The sequence below is a fragment of the Eurosta solidaginis genome, chromosome 3, assembly GCF_040869045.1.
Source record: "Eurosta solidaginis isolate ZX-2024a chromosome 3, ASM4086904v1, whole genome shotgun sequence".
Taxonomy (NCBI): Eukaryota; Metazoa; Arthropoda; class Insecta; order Diptera; family Tephritidae; genus Eurosta; species Eurosta solidaginis.
Window position 1 is genome coordinate 134592257 of NC_090321.1, and position 25726 is coordinate 134617982.

Sequence of the window (25726 nt, forward strand, 5' to 3'; positions counted from 1 at the left end):
TGCATAGGCCTATTTTTGTTAACAAATGTTACTCTATTTGTTTATAATTAATAGAAAATTTTTTTTGCAAATTCAAACAATCTCTCCAATATCGAAATTTACTTTCGTGCACAAAAGCGGACCATCTGTAGGATCGACAAATTTTCATGGCGTCTTTCCGAAATTCAAATATTCATAATTTGCAATTCAAAGACACAAACGTATTATGTAACCCCGCTCAGTTCGGAAAGCTGCGTAAACCTTTTGCTCAAATGTTTCACCTACATAAATATGCGTACGCGCCAGACGATGAAAGAATAAAACATGGTTTCCCATTGTTGCCACTTACCTATAGTGGCCTGTACCAAAATCCTGAAAAAATTATTCCAAAATAATTTGTAATCTTAAATAGAATTAATTTTTGACCGGCCCATTCTTTGTGGCAAATTTCACTTTCACGTAAATAGGTACATAGGTCTTTATTTAATAGATTCTTTGTTTTTTATTTTAGTTGCTTTCAAAAAAACATGAAATCACAAATAATGTGTTAACTCTTGTTGAAACTAACTAAATTTATTTATAACAATTAATGGCAAATTTGTCCGAAAATGTTTTTGCATTTCCAGATTTTATCCTCATTTTAGATAAAATACGTCTTATTTATCAAATTTATTTTATTTTATTATGTATTCTTTATTTCAACTTAGTTTATTATTATTTAAATGCAACTTGACTAAATCGGAAAATTTAACATTGTATATTAAACGAAAAAAACGTCCCAAAAATGTTTTTGGTTTTAGGTCGAAACGGCAACCGGCATCATAGCGGCTTTTTCACATTTCAAAACTATAAATGCTGCCACTTGCCTGTGTATGTTTGTATAAAAAAAAACGCAATGTACCCTACTATTTTTATTATTAGGCTAATTTTGTTGGATTATATGCCCATTATATTGAAAGCTTAGCTCCCATAACCCTAATTTGTTTATGTCGCTTAAACTTATGAAATTAATTTTATTTTAGTAAATATGTTTGGGTGAATAATTTGTTCATTCTGCTTTGTTATATCTTAGTATTATATCGTTCACAGACGATATTTTATGGTAGATATCGTTATATATATTCATGAAATTGAGAGTTTACAAATTTAATATAAATTGATTACGTACATAGATCTCAGTTGTAATCCCAACACTAATTATTCGAAAATTAGAATCTTCATATTTCCACAATGATAACATTAAAATCCGGAAAAAGTCTAAGTGCACTTATTGCATTTTTATATGGAACTCTTTATTCACTTCACTTAATTTTTTTGCACTTTATGTACTTTATTTTTTTCTTTCATTTTAATCTTAGTAAACTCTGCCTTCTTTCCCTTTACATATTTTATTTTTTATGAAGGTATGCTAAATTCTTTTCGAAAGTTTCGTTTTGTGTCACACTTACATGTTACATATCTATTTATATAAAATCAAACTCGGTAAAGCGCCAATTGCATACCTAACGGGTGGTGTGAAATAGGCTAAATTCCTTTAGCACATTTCATCGTTTTTAACTGAAAATTTGTGTTTTTTGAATTATGACACTATTGAAGTAAATGGGCGATATATGTATATGTATTTTATATTGGTGATACAGGCCTACTGGGGAACCGAACACCCAAAACTAAGTTCGGTAGCGTGCCAACGGCGTACCTCCCGGATGGTGTGGAAAAATCAAATTTTCAATTCAATTTCAAGTCATTTCACCATAATTCTATGTCAATTTCATTTGATTTTACATATTTTTTATATTTTTGTTTAAAGGGCTCCATACCAAAACGTTATAATTACATTTGAAAAGTTTGTAGAAAATTTAAGAAAATGCAATCAAAAGGTCAATTTCAAAATTTTCATGAGAACTTTAAGTAAATTAGAGCAGTTTGTTATATTTCTACCCACTGCTCAAATATTAACGCATTATTACACTACCCGCAACACTGGATGCATAGCCTGAGTTGAAAAAAATACAAGTTGGTCGAATTTCGACCACAGGCGATACTAGTTTATTATTAAAAGAGCACAAGTCCACAGGTCCATTAAGCTGGGCTCCTCCCCCCTTCAACCGATGGATTCGAAATTTGATAGGCCAGGAATTATGTGCTAATTTGTTCTACTTTTGCTTGTTCTAATTTGTTTGTACTTTTTTCAACCTCAAACTGTGGGGTCCAGCTGGAGTCCAGCTACACCCCTTCCCTCATAAGGACTTGGTCAAACAAAAAAATGTAAAAATTGAATATTCAATTATTGTGTTTTTCTAAGAGAAACTGAAAAGAAAGAAAGAAACATTTACTGGTATATTGCGATGATACCATTTCGAAAACCGCCACAAATTCATCGTCAGGCAATTTCGTAATGTTATCAAAGGTTTCACCGAGATTCGAACCGCGATTCACACGGTGAAACTGCATTTTCCTCAACCACTAGGCTATCCTGCTTGTAATTGTCTCCTTGCTTAATTCAGTTTATCTTATTTCTACACTAACAACACAACTGAGACATTCTGCCTCTATTAATTTGTGTGTATGTAGATTTGTTTTTGTAAAGTTTCTTTTTCGTTGCGAATGAGAAGCTTTGTAAACTCGGGCTCAGTTTTACATATTTATGTTTGTTTGTTTTAATGGTGTGTTCAATTTATACTTATTATTAAGAATTCATGAGCTCAACACCGGCTTATAATAATTGAATATTCAATTATTATGTTTTTCTAAGGGAAACTGAAAAGAAAGAAAGAAACATTTACTGGCATATTGCGATGGTACCATTTCGAAAATCGCCACGAATTTGCCGTCAGGCAATTTCGTAATTTTATCAAAGGTTTCACCGAGATTCGAACCGCGAATCACACGGTGAAACTGCAGTTGTATCAACCACTAGGCTATCCTGCTTGTATTTGTCTCCTTGCTTAATTCATTTTATCTTATTTCTACCCTAACAACACAACTGAGACATTCTGCCTCTATTAATTTGTGTGTATGTAGATTTGTTTTTGTAAAGTTTCTTTTTCGTTGCGAATGAGAAGCTTTGTAAACTGTGGCTCAGTTTTACATATATATGTTTGTTTGTGGATGAAATGGTACCATCGCAATATGCCAGTACATGTTTCTTTCTTTCTTTTCAGTTTCTCTTATAAAAACATAATAATTGAATATTCAATTATTATAAGCCGGTGTTAAGCTCACGAATTCTTAATAATAAGTATAAATTGAACACACCATTAAAACAAACTAACAAAAAAATGTAAAATTATGTGCTATTAATGTGCTCCAAGATAAGCTTCGACCAGAAAAAAAGGGAGGGCAAGTGAAAAGCGTGGGGTTATAAACCCAGACGAAAAATCGAAACGGGTTATGTTCCGAATTATGTGCTATCTATGTGTTCAATAGTTCCAAACTTTACAACTTTAAATGTTTTTTTTTTTAACTTCAAATGTGGGGGCTGCAGCTGGACGGAATAATGGGATATTTTTGTGCTCCAAGATAAGCTACGGACACAAAGTTGGGCGGGGCGTAGCGAGGCCTTACCTTATAACCCCAGACGACGGGATCAAAACTGGACATGTGCTTTTTCTGTGCTCAATAGTTCCAAACATAATTTTTTTTTTACAACTTTAATATTTTTTCAAAACCACTTTTAATATTTGTTTTAAAAACTTCACTTGTGCTCCAAGATAAGCCACGGGCTGCAGAGACGACAGAATCGAAACGGGATATGTGCTGGACATCCAGCTGGCCTCCACTTTTGAAGTTTTAAAAAAACGTTAAATGTTTTTCGGAACTATTGAGCACATTATTCTGCACATATCCCATTGCGATTCTGTCGAGTTGGGCTATTACTAGTGGGATTATTTTTGAATAAACGTTGTACATATATATGAGCATGCACATTAGAGCGGGTCAAATTTTTATTCCATCAGGAGTATAGCAAAAACGTAATCTACAGGTCATTCTAAGAAAAATTGCCGAAGACACCATAGCTCTAAGTCCGATTTCGAATCCCCCACTTTTGCAAAATAGATATTTTGCCATATGAATGTAGGGTTTGGCCAAAAAATCTTCATAGCTTCTGAAAGAATTATAGGAAAAATATCATATTGGGCTTACTTTAAAGGTATTTTACGTACATTTCAGAATCTGTAATAATATCAATAGTGTTTTTGAATTTTAGAAGAGATATCAGGCTTAAATTATGAGATAGTAGCCTAAAATTAACTTTTAACTACTATATTATCATTTTTAACAAATTTCTTATGGAAAATTTTTTCTTTACAGCTTTTTGTATTTAAATTTAAAATGGATGAACCAAATCCTTTTACATCATCTGAATCCACTTTATCATATATACTTGAACACGATATTATTGCATTTGGTTTATCAAGTGAACTAAATAATCTGAATTTACCTTCTAGTCGTGACATTTTAAGAATAAATTTTTTTTAAGTGTCATGCTAAAATTCAAAGTAAAATGTTGTCGCATAAAAATTTAACTCCTCGTGAAATTGATAAAATGGTTGAAATTTAGAATAAATTGAATATTCAACTGTAGATTACGTTTTTGCTATACTCCTATGAAAAAATCCATCCATCCAATTTGACAAGCTCTAATGCACATGTATACGAACATATATTTATGTGTGATATACATACGGTCATATATTTTTGTTTGTTAATATTATACTATGTCTCCACGGCACCAAAATCAAGTTGATTTCGGAAGATTCTTAATTTCAGCCGAAATTAGCTAATTTCGTTATGTGAAAACTGTCAAGCGAAATTAGAAATTCTTCATAATTTCATTGAAATTAGGCCCAAATTATGTGCAATTTACTGAGCGACTCTGTCGTCGATTACAATTTACACAAAATAATCGATGATCTGCACGTACTAGCTGTCCAATTTCAAAAACATATGTTTATCTTGAACGTTTTATTTCGGCTGTGGGAAAAAAGCGAAAACAAATGTCATTTGAAATTTGCATAAGAAGAAGCATAATCGTGTGAACAGGAAAGCAATTTACGAAATCATGCTACCGAAATCGTGTACCGTGGAGACATAGTATTAATTTATTTAGTTATATTTACGTAACCAAAGTTGTGCTTGAGTCTTAAGCAAGAAACATCGGCATCGATAACCACTGTACTAATAATAGAATTTTTTACTAGTAAACAAGTGTGTAAATTTTCATACATAAATGTATATGCATTTTATTAGATTTCATTAAAAAAAAAAATATTAAAAGCACAAAATTTCCACGTATGCATTTTTTTGTTTCACATAGTGCTTTTGATAATTGATTTGTCGATATCTCGAAAACTCCTTCCCATATATACAACTAAGGGCCACTCCCTTTTAAACCCCTCATTAACACCTTTTATTTGATACCCATATCGTACAAACGCATTCTAGAGTCACCCCTGGTCCACCTCTATGGCGATACCTCGAAAAGGCGTCCACCTATAGAACTAAGGCCCACTCCCTTTTAAAATACTCATTAAAACCTTTCATTTGATACCCATATCGTACAAACAAATTCTAGAGTCACCCCTGGTCTACTTTTATGTCGATATCTCGAAAAGGCGACCACCTATAGAACTACGGCCCACTCCCTTTTAAAATACTCATTAACACCTTTAATTTGATACCCATATCGTACAAACAAATTCGAGAGTCACCCCTGGTCCACCTTTATGGCGGTATCTCGAAAACGCGTCCACCTACAGAACTAAGGCCCACTCCTTTTTATAATACTAATTAACACCTTTTATTTGATACCCATATCATACAAACAAATTCTATAGTCACCCCTGTTCCACCTTTATGGCGATATCTCGTAAAGGCGTCCACCTATGGATCTAAGGCCCACTCCATTTTAAAATACTCATTAACACCTTTCATTTGATATCCATATCGTACAAACAAATTCTAGAGTCACCCCTGGTCCATCTTTATGGCAGTGTCTCGAAAATGCGTCCACCTACAGAACTAAGGCCCACTCCTTTTTATAATACTAATTAACACCTTTTATTTGATACCCATATCATACAAACAAATTCTAGAGTCCCCCTGGTCCACCTTTATGGCCACATCCCGAAATGGCGTCCACCTATAGAACTATGGCCCACTCCCTTTTAAAATGCTCTTTAATACCTTCCATTTGATACCCATGTCATACAAACACATTCCAGAGTTACCCTAGGTTCATTTTCCTACATGGTGATTTTCCCTTATTTTGTCTCCAAAGCTCTCAGCTGGGTATGTAATGTTCGGTTACACCCGAACTTAGCCTTCCTTACTTGTTTCTTCATGTGTTTATCTAGATGAACCAGCCATTTTGCCACGACCATCCGTTCCAGGTGTTTTAGCATTTAAGATACGGCTTAATCTTCCGTTAGATAGTTTGAAAGTATCACAAAAAAAAAAAGTTTTGCAAACAGAAACTTCTGAATCCCGTGCATTTAGCCCATGAATATAGATGAAATTTAAAACTACATTTTCTAATATATCCTTCGTAATTTCTGGGTCGTCTTTGTTTTATTGATTGTTTTCGAACCAAACCATACAGAAACAAATTCTGTTTTCGAAACTTGCTAATTTCCAAAAAGAATCAAAATTAACTTTCCTGTCTTCATATCCGATGCTACTTATACATTTTTTGGAACAAGAACATGCTTACGCTCTTTTGTTTCATATTCCTCTCCACTATTTCTCTTAATTTTTCTTACATTTTGTGCATAATTACGTTGATTTCGTGTCCTCTTACTTGATTTCATGTTGCTTTCTTCCATTTGTAAGGGTTCCAAAATCACTACTTACGTATGAACTGATTCATCTGAAGACGATAATAGTCTTATTGGTTTCCATTTCTTGGGCGCGTTTCTTATACTTTTTCGCCGTATAATGTCTACAATTGACTATAAAGAGTACGTTTTTACATTAAAAGGATTACTTAATCATACCTGAACCGCTATATGAAGACATGGCAAAATTACTAATTATTTTACCAAACTTTGTGAACAGACTGACTTATACTACTATCAAAAAAACAGTAACTGTATTTTGTTCACTAACCAAAAAATAAACACATTTTATTGAGTTAATTTTCATGGCATACTGCTAATCTCTTCAGATTATGTTATTTTATTAGGATTTGATATAAAATAGCTTACAAACTAGATTTTAAAAAATTTTGACTTATACCACTTTCAAAATCAAGGGCTCATATTGAAAACTAGTTTACCCATTTAGTTTCTTTATTTAAAATAAATACATATTTTTTTAGAAATAATAAGGGACCTCAGAACTTTGTTCAAATGGTTTACCATCATTACATTGCAAACTTCCGTTCCATATCTCTTACAGTACACTACCAAAATACACGGCTATGATATTGCTACGTCATTGCCAAACATTAAAAACCGTTATTTATTTTTTTAATATTGCATAGCAAATCTTCAACAGTCAAAACAAAAACAAAAAAAAGTGGAAAGGCAAAATTTAAAATGAAAAAAAGTTAATATACCATTTCATTTTCATGAAAGGTATTAAAAGTTGCTTACGATCCGTAGCTTATATTTGCTCTAGCAACGTTTCCAACGTCAAATACACAAAATTCCGAACTCCCTTATAATGGCAGTTTATTATTTTAATTGCTTATCTACATATATATTAATACGCTAACAAATTTTCCATACAATCAATTGCCAGGCTGTTTCGCATACTTAGCATACGTAAAATCATATAAAAGTTATATGAATCGATTCGTATGGATCAGCCGCAGTGCATAGGCCTATCTTTGTTAACAAATGTTACTCTATTTGTTTATAATTAATAGAAAATTTTTTTTGCAAATTCAAACAATCTCTCCAATATCGAAATTTACTTTCGTGCACAAAAGCGGACCATCTGTAGGATCGACAAATTTTCATGGCGTCTTTCCGAAATTCAAATATTTATAATTTGCAATTCAAAGACACAAACGTATTATGTAACCCCGCTCAGTTCGGAAAGCTGCGTAAACCTTTTGCTCAAATGTTTCACCTACATAAATATGCGTACGCGCCAGACGATGAAAGAATAAAACATGGTTTCCCATTGTTGCCACTTACCTATAGTGGCCTGTACCAAAATCCTAAAAAAATTATTCCAAAATAATTTGTAACCTTAAATAGAATTAATTTTTGACCGGACCATTCTTTGTGGCAAATTTCACTTTCACGTAAATACATAGGTCTTTATTTAATAGATTCTTTGTTTTTTATTTTAGTTGCTTTCAAAAAAACATGAAATCACAAATAATGTGTTAACTCTTGTTGAAACTAACTAAATTTATTTATAACAATTAATGGCAAATTTGTCCGAAAATGTTTTTGCATTTCCAGATTTTATCCTCATTTTAGATAAAATACGTCTTATTTATCAAATTTATTTTATTTTATTATGTATTCTTTATTTCAACTTAGTTTATTATTATTTAAATGCAACTTGACTAAATCGGAAAATTTAACATTGTATATTAAACGAGAAAAACGTCCCAAAAATGTTTTTGGTTTTAGGTCGAAACGGCAACCGGCATCATAGCGGCTTTTTCACATTTCAAAACTTTAAATGCTGCCACTTGCCTGCGTATGTTTGTATAAATAAAAAAAAACGCAATGTACCCTACTATATTTATTATTAGGCAAATTTTGTTGGATTATATGCCCATTATATCGAATGCTTAGCTCCCATAACCCTAATTTGTTTATGTCGCTTAAACTTATGAAATTAATTTTATTTTAGTAAATATGTTTGGGTGAATAATTTGTTCATTCTGCTTTGTTTTATCTTAGTATTATATCGTTCACAAACGATATTATATGTTAGATATCGTTATACATATATATTCATGAAATTGAGAGTTTACAAATTTAATATACATAAATTGATTACGTACATAGATCTCAGTTGGAATCCCAACACTAATTATTCGAAAATTAGAATTTTCATATTTCCACAATGATAACATTAAAATCCGGAAAAAGTCTAAGTGCACTTATTGCGTGTTTATATGGAACTCTTTATTCATTTCACTTAATTTTTTTGCACTTTATGTACTTTATTTTTTTCTTTCATTTTAATCTGAGTAAACTCTGCCTTCTTTCCCTAATCATATTTTATTTTTTATGAAGGTATGCTAAATTCTTTTCGAAAGTTTCGTTTTGTGTCACACTTACATGTTACATATCTATTTATATAAAATCAAACTCGGTAAAGCGCCAATTGCATACCTAACGCGTGGTGTGAAATAGGCTAAATTCATTTAGCACATTTCATCGTTTTTAACTGAAAATTTGTGTTCTTTGAATTATGACACTATTGAAGTAAATGGGCGATATATGTATATGTAGTTTATATGGGTGATACAGGCCTACTGGGGAACCGAACACCCAAAACTAAGTTCGGTAGCGTGCCAACGGCGTACCTCCCGGATGGTGTGGAAAAATCAAATTTTCAATTCAATTTCAAGTCATTTCACCATAATTCTATGTCAATTTCATTTGATTTTACATATTTTTTATATTTTTGTTTAAATGGCTCCATACCAAAACGTTATAATTACATTTGAAAAGTTTGTAGAAAATTTAAGAAAATGCAATCAAAAGGTATAACGTCTTAGGTCAATTTTAAAATGTTCATGAGAACTTTAAGTAAATTAGACCAGTTTGTTATATTTCCACCCACTGCTCAAATATTAACGCATTATTGCACTACCCGCAACACTGGATGCATAGCCTGAGTTGAAAAAAATACAAGTTGGTCGAATTTCGACCACAGGCGATACTAGTTTATTATTAAAAGAGCACAAGTCCACAGGTCCATTAAGCTGGGCTCCTCCCCCCTTCAAACGATGGATTCAAAATTTGATAGGCCCGTAATTATGTGCTAATTTGTTCTACTTTTGCTTGTTCAAATTTCTTTGTACTTTTTTTAACCTCAAAATGTGGGGTCCAGCTACACCCCTTCCCTCATAAGGACTTGGTCAAACAAAAAAATGTAAAAATTGAATATTCAATTATTGCGTTTTCTAAGAGAAACTGAAAAGAAAGAAAGAAACATTTACTGGTATATTCCGATGGTACCATTTCGAAAACCGCCACAAATTCATCGTCAGGCAATTTCGTAATGTTATCAAAGGTTTCACCGAGATTCGAACCGCGAATCACACGGTGAAACTGCATTTGCCTCAACTACTAGGCTATCCTGCTTGTAATTGTCTCCTTGCTTAATTCAGATTATCTTATTTCTACACTAACAACACAACTGAGGCATTCTGCCTCTATTAATTTGTGTGTATGTAGATTTGTTTTTGTAAAGTTTCTTTTTCGTTGCGAATGAGTACTTTGTAAACCCGGGCTTAGTTTTACATATTTATGTTTGTTTGTTTTAATGGTGTGTTCAATTTATACTTATTATTAAGAATTCATGAGCTCAACACCATGTGCAGAATTATGTGCTATCTATTTGTTCAATAGTTCTAAAAAGAATTTTTTTTTGACAACTTTAAATGTTTTTTTGAACTTCAAATGTGGGGGCTGCAGCTGGACGGAATCATGTGATATTTTTGTGCACCAAGATAAGCTACGGTTTGCCCCGAAAAACAAAGTTGGGCGGGGCGTAGCGAGGTCTTACCTTATAACCCCAGATGACGGGATCAAAACTGGACATGTGCTTTTTCTGTGCTCAATAGTTTCAAACATATTTTTTTTTTTACAACTTTAATATTTTTTTCAAAACCACTTTTAATATTTGTTTTAAAAACTTCACTTGTGCTCCAAGATAAGCCACGGGTTGCACAGACGACAGAATTGAAACGGGATATGTGCTGGACATCCAGCTGGCCTCCACTTTTGAAGTTTTAAATAAACGTTAAATGTTTTTCGGAGCTATTGAGCACATTATTCTGCACATATCCCATTGCGATTCTGTCGAGTTGGGCTATTACTAGTGGTGGGATTATTTTTGAATAAACGTTGTACATATATATGAGCATGCACATTAGAGCGGGTAAAATGTTTATTCCATCAGGAGTATAACAAAAACGTAATCTACAGATGATTCTAAGAAAAATTGCCGAAAACACCATAGCTCTAAGTCCGATTTCGAATCCCCCACTTTTGCAAAATAGATATTTTGCCATATGAATGTAGGGTTTGGCCAAAAAATCTTCATAGCTTCTGAAAGAATTATAGGAAAAATATCATATTGGGCTTACTTTAAAGGTAGTTTACGTACATTTCAGAATTTGTATTAATATCAATAGTGTTTTTGAGTTTTAGAAGAGATATCAGGCTTAAATTATGAGATATTAGCCTAAAATGAACTTTTAACTACTATATTATCATTTTTAACAAATTTCTTACGGAAAATGTTTTTCTTTACAGCTTTTTGTATTTAAATTTAAAATGGATGAACCAAATCCTTCTACATCATCTGAATCCACTTTATCATATATACTTGAACACCATATTATTGCATTTGGTTTATCAAGTGAACTAAATAATCTGAATTTACCTTCTAGTCGTGACATTTTAAGAATACATTTTTTTTTAAGTGATCATGCTAAAATTCAAATTAAAATGTTGTCGCATAAAACTTTAACTCCTCGTGTAAGAAAAAATCCATCCATCCAATTTGACAAGCACATGTATACGAACATATATTTATGTGTCTATAGATACATATGGTCATATATTTTTATACCTTTCATGAAAATGAAATGGTATATTAATTTCGTCACGAAACTCAAAATTGTAAGTCCTTAAAGGAAAATAGATAGACCCACCATTAAGTATACCGAAATAATCAGGTTGAAGAGATGAGTTGATTTAGCCATATCCGTCTGTCCGTCTGTCTGTTTGTATGCAAACTTGTCACTCAATTTTTGAGATATCTTGATAAAATTTGGTGAGCGGGTGTACTTGGGTGTCCGATTAGACATTTGTCGGAACCGGCCGGATCGGACCACTATAGCATAATCCTCCATATAACCGATTTTTCAGAAAAAGAGGATTTTTGTAATATCTTGCTCAATTTAACAGATTGAAGCTTCAAACTACACCATATACTTTCGTATATTGCACATATTGTTGCCTGAAAAAATTGATGAGATCGTTCGTATATATAGTATATATCCCCCACAACCGATTGTTCAGATAAGAAACTTTTCGTAATTACTGCCCTATTTTAAGAGCTAGAGGCTTCAAATTTCAACGAATGCTTACGTATATAGCATATATTGTTGTCTGAAAAAATCATACAGATCTGTGGTATATATAGTATATATATGGTGGTATATATAGAATATATATATATTTTCGCAATTTTAGCCCCATTTCATCAGCTAGAAGCTTCAAATTTCACCGAACGCTTACGTATATGGCATATATTGTTGTCTGAAAAAATCGTAGAGATCGGTTGTATATATAGTATATATCTCATACAACCGATTGTTCAAATAAGAAACTTTTCGCAATTTCTACCCCATTTTAACAGCTATAAGCTTCAAATTTCACCGATTGCTTACGTCTGTAGTATATATTGTTGTCTGAAAAAATCATTGAGATCGGTGGTATATATAGTATATATCTCATACAACCGATTGTTCAGATAAGAAACTTTGCGCAATTTCTGCCCCGTTTTAACAGCTAAAAGCTTCAAATTTCACCAAATGTTTACGTATATAGCATATATTGTTGTCTGAAAAAATCATAGAGATCGGTGGTACATATATTATAAACCCCATATAAACTGTATTTTTTTGCCCCTTTTTTACGGCTAGAAGCTTCAAAATTCATAAAATTTCATCAAATAGTTACGTTTACGTCATATATTGTTGAAATACGTGATTCGTAGTCATAGTTTTTACACGCAGACCACAAAAAACCTGAAACTTTGCATCCTCACACAAAGTACCTACCTAATTTTATTTTATATTTATCTTAAAAATCGTTTAGGTATGTATATCTGTTCACTAGATATTTCTTATTTTATACATCCGATTATTCGGAGATTGCGAACGGGATAAGATTATTGTTCAGCCCCATGAAAGGTATGAAGTCTTCGGTATAGCCGAAGACAGTCCCGTCCTTACTTGTTGTTTGTTAATATTATACTATGTCTCCACGGCACCAAAATAAAGTTGATTTCGGAAGATTCTTAATTTCAGCCGAAAAAAACTGTCAAACGAAATTCTTCATAATTTCATCGAAATTAGGCCCAAATTATGTGCAATTTACTGAGCGACTCTGTCGTCGATTACAATTTACACAAAATAATCGATGCTCTGCACGCGCTAGGTGTCATATTTCAAAAACATATGTTTATCTTGAACGTTTTAATTCGGCTGTGGGAAAAAAGCGAAAACAAATGTCATTTGAAATTTGCAAAAGAAGAAGCATACTCGTGTGGACAGGAATGTAATTTACCAAATCATACTACCGAAATCGTGTACCGTGGAGACATAGTATTAATTTATTTAGTTATATTTACGGCCACCGTGGTGTGATGGTAGCGTGCTCCACCTACCACACCGTATCCCCTGGGTTCACACCCCGGGAAGGCAACATCAAAATTTTAGAAATAAGGTTTTTGAATTAGAAGTGTTTGGCAAGCGCTCCGGGTGTATTTCTGCCATGAAAAGCTCTCAGTGAAAACTCATCTGCCTTGCAGATACCGTTCGGAGTCGGCATAAAACATGTAGGTCCCGTCCGGCCAATTTGTAGGGAAAATCAAGATGAGCACGACGCAAATTGGAAGAGAAGCTCGGCCTTAGATCTCTTCGACGGTTATCGCGCCTTACATTTATTTTTTTTTTTTTTTATTTTAGTTATATTTACGTAACCAAAGTTGTGCTTGAGTCTTAAGCAAGAAATATCGGCATCGATAACTCCTGTACTGATCATAGAATTTTTTACTGGTAAACAAGTGCGTAAATTTTCATACATAAATGTATATGTATTTTATTAGATATCATTTAAAAAAAATATTAAAAGCACAAAATTACCACGTATACATTTTTTTGTTTCACATAGTGCTTTTGAGGTGAAACAAGTAAGGGTGTCGTAAGTTCCGGTGTAACCGAGGATTATATACTCAGCGTGAATTTCAATTGTACAGCTCATTTCAGATAAACATCTTTTTCGAATTTTGATACAAGGGATTTATTTTTTTTTTTTTTTTTTTGCTCTAGAAATGATGTTGCAGAAGAAGCTTTTTTTCTTCCAGCGGAATAAATTCAAAAACAGGGACTGTGCTGTGCTTTAAAAGAAAAATAGCGTAATTAAACAACGCCTATAGGTGGTTCATTGTAGACTAGTTTATTATTTTTTTTAGTTTTCAATCTAATAAGAAATGTAGTTTAGTCCTAGTTACATAGTAGTATGATAAATGTTTGTATGAATATGCATGCACAAGCGGAGGATGGAAATGAAAAGTGAAAAAATCTGTCGCTATTGTTTCAGCGTAGCTACATATGTAGGTAGGCGTTTGTGTATATTAATTATGTGGGTACATACATATCTGTTTGTATTACAAGTTCATGTTGTAATATTAAACTACCATTGCTACAGTTATGTACATTATTAAATGGTAAGGTCCCTATATGATTGAATTTAAAGTACATGCAATTGCAAGTGTTGCTGATCTGCGCCAACATGCAGGGTGTGTCGTTAGCTGACTCAACAGATGTGTAATGTTTGATCGAAATAGGGGCGTTGCACCGCCTATTAAAACAAATGTCTCCCGATTTTCTCTTACAATAAAACTTGACAAGTGAAATATCATTGATACAAAACTGCTTTTTTAAATATCCTTTATAAATAAAAGTAGGCGTGGTCTTTAAACGACCATTTTTCTATAATTCCTGCTATAAAGAAAATATGTGCGCCCAATCCTATTACGATCCGTCACTTTTTCTTCGAGTTATGGGCCCCTAATTGACCCGGCGCTGATTCAGGAGCCATTGCTCTCATCGGGAGGAAATGTTTCTGTCCTCAGCGCGCGCGGATTTGGCGTTTACTACCCGCAAGCGGAAGTAATAGTGCAAGCTGCAGTCATGGTAACGAAACAGGTGCATTCATATATGCTGCCTAATTACACTACTGAGGACTTCGCAGTGGTGAACGTTGAGCAGAAGAATAAGCAGGCATTTATCCTGACATCCTGCTACATGGCCCATACTCCACAGGTTCCACCGATGGAGCGCAAGAGGCTGGTACAGGACGAAGGGCGGATGGTCATAGGCGCGGATGCAAATGCGCACCACAATGCGTGGCGAGGAGGAGATAAGGGGGATCAGAATATACCCGCGGTAGGTATGACTGTCGTAAGAGGCGACTAAAATACCAGATTCAATGGGCTGTGTAGCGCAACCCTTCAGGTTGCCAGCGCAATATATAGCTTATCCAAACCCAATTGTAATCCTCACCTATCCGCGGCGAATCCTGTTTCACTAACAGATGAGGCTCTGGCGACCCCAAGCTCCTCATGGAACTTGGGAGTAGGGAGGGAGGGAATGGCCTGAAGGTTTAATGTGGCCACATAAATCGTTCCCGAGATGGTCGGGCTAGCACCTTAATGGTGCTATGGTACCGGAGCGTACCGGATTTGTATCCGGCAAAGGACCATCACATCGATAACACTCCCCAAAGCCTTCGGGGAGCAACCTTATCGCTACAACAACAACAACAACAGGAGGAGATACGAATGGGAGAGGCAATTCTCTATTTTGTTGCATCCTGCAAACCAATTTGCAGATGGCCAACAGAGGAAGTGTCCCTACATACGTTCATTCAACATCCAGAAATTTTCTTGTTATTATATTGAGCTCTGAACGTGATATATCAGGGTATGATTGGATGGTTCTTGCTAAACGATCCGAACATGCGTATATCAGCTTCAGCATCCCTCTAAAGAGGGTAGAGAAGGGAGGAACCTTTAAAAATCCTAGGTCAAAGAACTGGAAACTGGAAATTCCAGACATACATATGTAGAAACAAAACTGGGACAACGCAAAGAAATTTGCCAATGTGGAGGAACTGGAGAAGTCCATTAAGAAGATTCAGGCAAAAATAAAGCCGCCATGTTGGAGCACTGAGCTCAGTCTTCTAAGAAGACAGGTAAAAGAAATGTTTAAGCTAACAAAGTCTGCGGAAAGGATCTACAAGCATGAAATTTCCAGGGCGAAGAGAATTTCATAGAAAAATTTCTGTTCGGACATAGAGTGCTCCATCGAAACAGCACAGTTGAAAAAAGTCCTAGCAAGGGGTAACATAGTTCATGGACTAATAAAGAAAGAGAACGGGGAATGGTCACGTAAGGAGTCCCCTGATGCGTTTTCGATACATATTTCCCATCGGAAGATGATTCAAAGAGCCAGCAGACAGCACTCACATTTCGATGAATATAAGGAGTATGCTCTAGAAGTCTGCTTTAACATTTTTGGGGCTTTCAGCAATGTTTCTAAATGGGCCATCATGGATGATCTTAATTTCATTAAAGTACATCCAGCCATAACCAAATGGATCAGCTGCATGCTAAATTGCAGGAAGACTACCTCGCAATGGGAATTATGTAAGGCCACGAAACCAGTGGACAGGTGCACGCCTCAGGGCGGGGTGTTATCACCTCTGCTGTGGACGCTGGTCATCAGCCAACTGCTCAGGCGGTTCGATGAGGGCCCGTAAAACTTGCAGCTTACGCAGATGACGTTGCAATTGTCATAAGTAGAAAGTGCCTTCCACCGACTAGCTCTTTGATGGATCGCGTGTTTCGGGATATTCGTACTTGGGCATCTAATGTCGGGTTTACAGTCAACGCAGGGAAGGCGAATGTGGTCTTGTTTACTAAGAGGTACAAGGTCCCAAATTAAACCACGCCTAAGTTAAGAGGGGTGACCATACATCAGAAACCTTGCACAAAATATCATTCCAGACAGTAACCTGTCGTGGAAACTCAACGTGGGGGAGAGGGTGAAGAAGGCCTCGACAACACTTTATGCATGTAAACGAATGCTGGGATTCACGTGGGGTCTATCGTCCTCCCATTTTCAATGGGTATTTACAGCGATTGTAAGCTCTATCCTATATTATGAAGTGTTTTTTATGCAAAGCCACACAAAAAGACCCTCTCAAAATATTAGAGGCGCTATGCAGGCTATCAATGCTTAGCATTACGGTAGCCCTGAAAACAACCCTGATGGCTGGACTGTATGCCATTCTGCACATTCCACCTGAGACCTAGTAGCAAAGAAAACGTTACAAACTGCAACGAGCCTCAGTGCCTCGGGGCAGCTTGAGCGCCGACCATACCTATAGCGCAATCAATTACAGGAAGAACAGACTACATATCTCAAGGGGGCCGCTATTTAGAGATACTAAGACATTTTTTTTAATTCAGGAGAGTCTTTAGTTTTCCATGTGCAGATTTTAAGCCGAATTTCAAAAGCAACGAATATCGATAATGATTTTTTGCCTGGGCCTGAGTAGACAATAAAAACATCAAACAAAAATGTATGTTTACATGAATCCGAAATCGTAAAGTTTTCGTGGTGACACTGATGAAGGTTCATCTTCAAAAAGTCTTCCAACAATACCACCAACTCTGTATCAAAGTCCAGATTATTTAAACGACTTCGATATCGGTACCGTGAATAATGAGTTTTTGCGATCTGAAGAAGTCAACGAAATAATTCGTCGAGGTCCTCAAAAGTGTCCTGTTATTTTTCCACGTGATTGTCATGACGAGGTATTTCCTACCTCGTTGTTAAACAGAATCTTGCCAAAAGGAGAGAAAGTGGAGCGTGACTGGTTTGTGTGGAGTGCCAATAGCAATGCTTTTTATTGCCTACCATGTCGTATATTAAGCACCAATATTTTAAATCGACCTAAAGTTTGTTCTGCGGATATTCGAAATTCCAGGTATGGAAGAAGCTATACGATAAACTGCCATCACACGAAAATACTCGAGATCCCATTAAATGTTATATTCAATGGCGATCTTTACAAAATGTAATTCAAAAGGAGACTACAATTGATACACTTCTCAATGACCAGCTAATCACTGAAACTCAAAAGTGGAAAGAAATTTTATATAGAATTTTGGACACCATTTTATTTTTGGGTGAAAGAGGCCTAGCTTTCAAAGGCGAAAGTATATATCTCGGTGAACGAAACGATGGACATTTTTTGGGCATCTAAGATCTCATAAGCCATTATGATCCCGTACTTAGAGACCATTTGGGGAAAGTTAGGATTTCACAACAGCAGCACAAATGTTTACAAGTTCACTATCTTTCCCCAGACATTCAGAACGAGTTTATAGAAATTTGTGCAAAGCACGTGAGGAAACTATATTAGATAAAGGCAAGAAAGCCAAGTATTTTGCTATTATCGTTGATGCTATGCCTGATGCTAGCCACGTTGACTACGTTCATTTTGCGCTAGCTCCATTTGAATTCGAAAGCAACAAATTTTACAATTCATCTGGCCAAAGTTTCCGGACATTCGAAAGAGAAAACCCAAAGAACGTTTTGAAGATACTGGAAATGAGATGATTACGGATAATCCGTAGTCTGATTTTAAAAACAATACATTATTGGTGATCGTAATCACTGGCATTACTAAACGATTTGCAGCTATGAGAAATTTGAACCAGACGTTTTCGTTTTTGTGGCAATTTGAAGACATGGATGAAACTACGGTTCGGACGAGCGCAGCAAAATTGGTCGAAAAATACAAGTCGGGCGTTTCTCAAAGCTTAGAATGCCAAATAATTCACTTGAAACACATTTAGAAAGCAAATTTTGATAAAGGTCTTTCACGATTGGAATTGCTATATGCTATCTATGTTCAAAATCTGTATACAATTTTCCACAACATTTCTGTTGTTTTACGTATCTTTTGCACTATACCTGTCACTGTAGCTAGTGCAGAACGTGCTTTCAGCGTCCTTGCAAGAATCAAAAACTTTCATAGACCGTGTTCATCTCAAGAGCGAGTTTCAGGACTTCCAACGCTTTGTGTTGAATCCGTTTTGGCAAGACAGTTAAATTTTTATATTATTATAAAAATTTTGCAGCGGAAAAAGCAAGTCAAGCCACTCTTTGATATCCGAACTTTCTATATTTAGAAATTAAAATTTATAATCATCATTAAATTTATCAGAATTGTATTAAAATATTACCAAATACCTAGAAAAGATTATAAGGTATTTGTTTAACCGGCTTTAGGTCCAATTTTTACTATTAAAACACCATAATTGTTTCTTCTTTAGTTTACCAATATATTTCGGTTACACATGGTAACCGTCTTCAGGGCTTAGAACTATAAACAAATTACAGAAACATAAAATAAAAATACAATTTACAAAAAAAATTTAACAAACATGAACATTTGTCTACATACATCATTTTCACGTATTCGCTGTTTAACGTGGAGTTAGTCACTGTCCGCATATTGTTTATCAAGTGTTTGTAGCAGCTCGCGCAGTTATCAATGTCCGTTTTGTAATTCATTCGTATGTTAGTCGGTGTGTTTAAAATATGAAGTACTTCTAAAGTCAATCTCTTATTATATTTTTTCTCTTCCTGAAGTATTGTTGTTTGGTTAAAGTTCGGAGAGTGGTTTTTCGTCGTACAGTGTGTCATAAGTGCTGTTTTATGGTGAGTTGTTTCGTGGCAATGTTTAAAGTCTGATTTATGTTGGGCTAGTCGAGTTTTTAATTTGGCTTTGGTTGGCCCACAAATATATTATTGCATGATTCCATGTCATTTCCATTACATGGTATTTTATATACCACATTGCTTCTATCCGCCTGAGGTACTTTAGATTTTGTTCTGTTGAATACATTTTTTAATGTGTTAATTGGCTTGTGCGCTATTCTAACTTTTTCTTTATTATAACAATTCGAGTTTGCTAAGCACTCTGATAAATTTGGTACATAAGATAATGATTTGAAAATGTCAGGTTTTTTTGATTCCCGTTGACTAGCTTGTGATGTACATCTTTTCATTAGAGTATTTGTAATATTTTTAGGAAAATCTTGACTTTTTAATAATACTTTTGCTTCTTCTTTGATCTCTTCGTGGTAAGCGTCATCTGATATATTTAACATACGTCGTATACAGCCCATTGCTGTATTCATAAAACAACAACGAAATGGGATATGCAGAAATAAGGAGGAACTATAGCAATGCTAAGGCAATTATAAATAAATTTCAAATTACACCAAAAAAATTGACGAAACTTAAATCTAGTCTTAAATTTCTTTTAACATGCAGAAAATCTAAACTAATTCCTAATTTTATTAAAAGCTCAACTAGATGTAACAAATTATTTGTATATGACCGTGACACCCACACAGATATTGATAGGACTTTAGACAGACACACAAACAACTACCATACAAAGATACTAAACCTTCTGATCAAACACAAGCACAATATACGCAAAAGACAAAAACAGCGCATGGAATAGATCACAACAAAGCTGAAGAAAAAGCTGAGCGAAGATGGCTTCAAAGAATTTACAAAACAAGAAAAGGAGATTGCGAATAAAGCTACAGGAGCACTAAAGAAAAAGCAAGAATCAAAACACGAAAATCTAAGGAAAAAACGAAACCATATGTGGGTCAACAACAACAAACATGAGGAGCGGTTTGTAAACACAACTGATGTTGAATTTCCCTCAGACATAAAATCTCTGTTAGCAAAGGGTCCAAAGTTCGCGCTTCCAATAGAAAATAAGAGCTTTCCATTGTTTCAATATATCGCGGATGGTGAGGATTTGGTACAAAGAAACACAACGAAAGATAAACAAGAAGAGGCGCGAACAAAATTCTCTGAACTTGTGAAAGCTCATGTAAGAACAAATAAGCAAAGTGCAATAGATATTGCAATATCGGATACAGTGAAACGGACGCGGAATTTTCTGAGGAAAAATAAAAATATTCGTGTGTTATCATCGGACGAGGGAAACCAAACAGTGGCAATGAATGTAAATGACTATGAAAACAAAATGAATGATATATTAAAAGACTTGACAATGTACAGAATTCAGAAACAGGACCCAACAGCGAGGCTTCAAAGCAAAAATAATAACATAGTGGATAAAATGTATAGAATGGATGTAATCACAAAAGTGGAGAAAAATAAACTCACCACAACCACGGCTCCACCTCCGCGAATTTATGGACTTCCAAAAACACATAAGCAAGGAACCCCACTCAGGCCGATATGTTCCGTCGTCGGATCTCCAGCACACAACCTGTGCAAATATATAGCGGATATTTTAAAAAACATCACGACAAACTCGAGTTATAACATAAAAAATACACTAGACTTCAAAGAAAAAATAAACAACTCGTATATCTATGACGATGAAAGACTAATATCATTTGACGTAATTTCCCTGTTTCCAGTATACCAACCCAACTAGCACTTGACATCATAATAAGAAAATGGACGATAATAGAAAAGCATACGAAACTACCATAGAAAATTTTTATAGAAATGTTAAAATTTTGCATCGAAGAAAATCGATATTTCAAATTTAATGATAAAATTTACACCCAGCTGAACGGGTTGCCAATGGGATCACCGACCTCACCAGTGATTGCAGATATCGTGATGGAGGAGTTGTTGGAGAATACAATGAAAAAGTTAACAAGAGTACCAAGATTAGTCACAAAGTACGTGGACGACCTATTCTCCATAATAAAAGAAGATGAGGTACAAAACACACTTGACGCATTAAATTCCTATAAAAAACATATAAATTTCACAACGGAACCCGAAGACGACGGAAAATTGCCATATCTTGAATCAATTATTATTCGACGAGGCAACCAGTTGAAGTTAAAGTGGTATAAGAAACCCACATCTACAGGACGAATCATTAACTTTCATTCGAAACACCCAAAGTCGATGATAATGAATACAGCAATGGGCTGTATACGACGTATGCTAAATATATCAGATGACGCTTACCACGAAGAGACCAAAGAAGAAGCAAAAGTATTATTAAAAAGTCAAGATTTTCCTGAAAATATTACAAGTACCCTAATTAAAAGATGTACATCACAAGCTAGTCAACGGGAATCACAAAAATCTGACATTTTCAAATCATTATCTTATGTACCAAATTTTTCAGAGCGCTTAGCAAACTCGAATTGTTATAATAAAGAAAGTTAGAATAGCGCACAAGCCAATTAACACATTAAAAAATGTATTCAACAGAACAAAATCTAAAGTACCTCTGGCGGATAGAAGCAATGTGATATATAAAATACCATGTAATGGAAATGACATGGAATCATGCAATAATATATATGTGGGCACAACCAAAGCCCAATTAAAAACTCGACTAGCCCAACATAAATCAGACTTTAAACATAGCGACGAAACAACTCACCATAAAACAGCACTTATGACACACTGTACGACGAAAAACCACTCTCCGAACTTTAACCAAACAACAATACTTCAGGAAGAGAAACAATATAATAAGAGATTGACTTCAGAAGTACTTCATATTTTAAACACACCGACTAACATACGAATGAATTACAAAACGGACATTGATAACTGCGTGAGCTACTACAAACACTTGATAAACAATATGCGGACAGTGACTAACTAAAAAAATTTGACCTAAAACCGGTTAAACAAATACCTTATTAAAAGGTCGCCAAAGGATTTCATTAGAAAAGATTATTTAAAACAATATGTGGCTGTTAAAAGAGAATTTTATTTCTACGTTACAATATAGTATAAATAGTAAATATTCTGTGTTAATTTTATTGTCAGCTCTTAGTCCAAAAATCATTTAGTTGATGTGGCAAACATTTTTTTTGATGTAATTCATCAATAATGATTCATGAATGAGACGTCATTAATTCAAGTTAATCAAATGTATTAGTGGATTTTTTATAGGGGTACGGTAAATTGTTTAGTCCCGGGCCCGGATTTTCTCTCTACGGCCCTGCATAGGACGTAGATGGCTTCTAGTATTTGACAAGAGGACGGAGTTATTTTATAACATATGTAGGTCCTGGTTTTTAGTAGGGTTTTCCAATTTGGTCGTTAAACAAATTTCTGGTAGCACTACGGACTCATTCAGTCTATGTGAGGTCCACATGGACCGGCCAGTTCAACCTAGCCTAGCCTATGGACCCCTAAACATAGAAAATGGTCAAAAAAGGGGCGGTGCCGTGCCCGTGCTTTTTCTTGTTATAATTTCACATGGGAAATGAGACACCATTATTATCAATCTCTTTTTTTGCAAAAATAGAGCTTATCCTATTTCGTAAATTTTTCTTCGAAGCATTCTCTCTTTCGAAATTCGTTATGATAGGTTAAACGGTTTTTGATTTATGATTAATAGTATTTGTCCAAGTAGGCGGTGTCACGCCCATTTACAAAAAGGTTTTCAAATCTTTATCAAGAGTCTCAGTATTTCTATCCTTTTTTCATCCTGAGCATTTTGATATATGAAAGAGTATATTTATCTCGATACGTTTATGCCGTTATGTTACCAAAGTTAATACACTCTGTGCGCGGAGAGAAAGGAGGAGTGGCTTTCAGGCGATTTCGCTCATTTTCAGAGTAAAAAGTTGTAGCTATGAAAAAAATGTTTATGCAAAATTTCGTTCGGATTGGGAGATTTTTGTTCGACTTATAGCATTAAAAGTATTTTGGAAAGAGTAACAAAAAAAAGAGCAAATCACGCCTATTTTTAAATTTGTTTTTCAAGTTTTTTCTTAGCTCAACCATACCATACCGAGGTCTAGCTGGACCTATCGCATCTTTGTAACAAAACATTTCATAACACTTTATATGTATGTATGTGTTACAAAATGTTGTGAAGAATATTATATGACTTACATTTTAATGACTTTACATTTTTAAATTTTCAGTTTTAAATGTAGAAGTTTATACTAGTTGCTATTTTTAATAATTTTAACCTATGAAAATTCTCCCTTATTGCCCGGTTCAGTTTTTAAACAAAATAAAAAAAACGTAGGAGTAAGTTGAGAGGCTTCGAATTAAGGTCAAAAAATGATAATGGTTTTAAAAAATCTAACTTTTAAATGTGTACATAGGACCGATAAACTTTGCACAGAATGTTTTTCCACATTTCCAATAATAATAATTATGAATTAATTTTCCCACCTTGTATGATTTATGAAGTAATTCATTATGCAGTTGAATGCATCAAAAAGTAATTTTTGATTAAAAGTAGACTTAGCAGATTTACACTCCAAATTGACTATGTAAAAATTTGAAAATATGTATTGCATTGAGTAAAACCTAAACCAAATTTTTGCTCAATTGTTTGTTGCCTTTGGGTTTTAAGGAGCTTTGGGCGGTGGTACTTACTTAATTGTAACTGCAAAAGACATAAATAATAATCTTATTCAATCAAATAAAAAAGTTATAACAATTCTAGAATAATTTAATCTAATAATTTCTCGCTCCAAAAAATAAATTAAATCCTTTAATAAAAAATTTTAACTTATAAAAAAAAATAAAAATCTAAAATTAATTAATAATAAAAACCCAATATTACAAATGGATAATTTTTTCACAATTTAAAATGATCAAAACATATCATTTGTACCACAAATCAATATTTTAATTAAACGATTTAAATTATTTTAAAATCAAAATAAACACAGATCTCATTTTAAAATGAATATATGTATTTATTGGAAATCAATTTAAAGAATGATTATTCGCTGGACTTCCGAGCTGATGTTGTTGCTAATGTTGATGCTGGTTCCCAAATAAACGAAGTCTTTTACTATTTCGAAATTATGGCTGCCAACAGTAGCGTGGTTGCCAAGGCGCATATGCACTGACTGTTTGCTCGATGACAACAGGTACTTCGTTTTGTCCCCATTCACAATTAAGCCCATCTTTACCGCTTCATTTTCCACTTTGGAGTAAGCAGAACTAACGGCGCGGGTGTTTAGGCCGACGATATCAATGTCATCAAAATATGCCAGTAAATACACGCTTTTTAGGGGGTCAATTCTGACTGAGCTGATAGTGTGCTCAACGTCATTTTGCACAGCCATATAAACCAAATTGAGACATAGCGGCATATAGGCAGCTCCTTTTCGTGCTGTCAAAGGTGGCTTTAAAATCGACGCAGAGGTGATGTGTGTCGATTCTTTTTTTTCGCGAATTTTCCAAGATTTGGCATATTGTGAAAATCTGGTCGATGGTAGATTTACCAGGTCTGAAGCCGCACTGATAAGGTCCAATCAGCCGATTCACGGTGGGCTTCAATCTTTCGCACAATACACTTGACAGGACCTTATATGGGACTGGGCAAGGAACACTTATAGCGTTTTCTTTTCTGAAATAAATTGTTGCCTAAGTAAATGGTAAAGCCTTAATAGAATTACTCCTACCCCAGAAAATTGTCAACATTTATAGTGAATACAAAGAACATTTCATCTCACCACATTCACTCATATCACAAATCACACAAGAAGATTGCGCATGTAAACATTAGATCATCTCTTTTTTATGGGCTATTCTTACGTAATTTTCCTTTAGCTCTTGTTTTTTATCTTTCTTTCATTCGCTCAAACAGTCAACTGTGACGTAGATGGGCAGAACGAAGCAATTTTGAGCTCGTGAATGCGCAATCTGGTAGGTGATCTG

The 25726-nt window shown here is 34.4% G+C and overlaps 1 protein-coding gene across 5 annotated transcripts in view; it reads left to right on the plus strand.

Annotated features, from left to right (window-relative positions):
- The window catches only part of sns (sticks and stones), a 1009476-nt gene that overhangs the window by 434912 nt on the left and 548838 nt on the right, over positions 1 to 25726 (plus strand). The gene's annotated exons all lie outside the window — the stretch shown is intronic.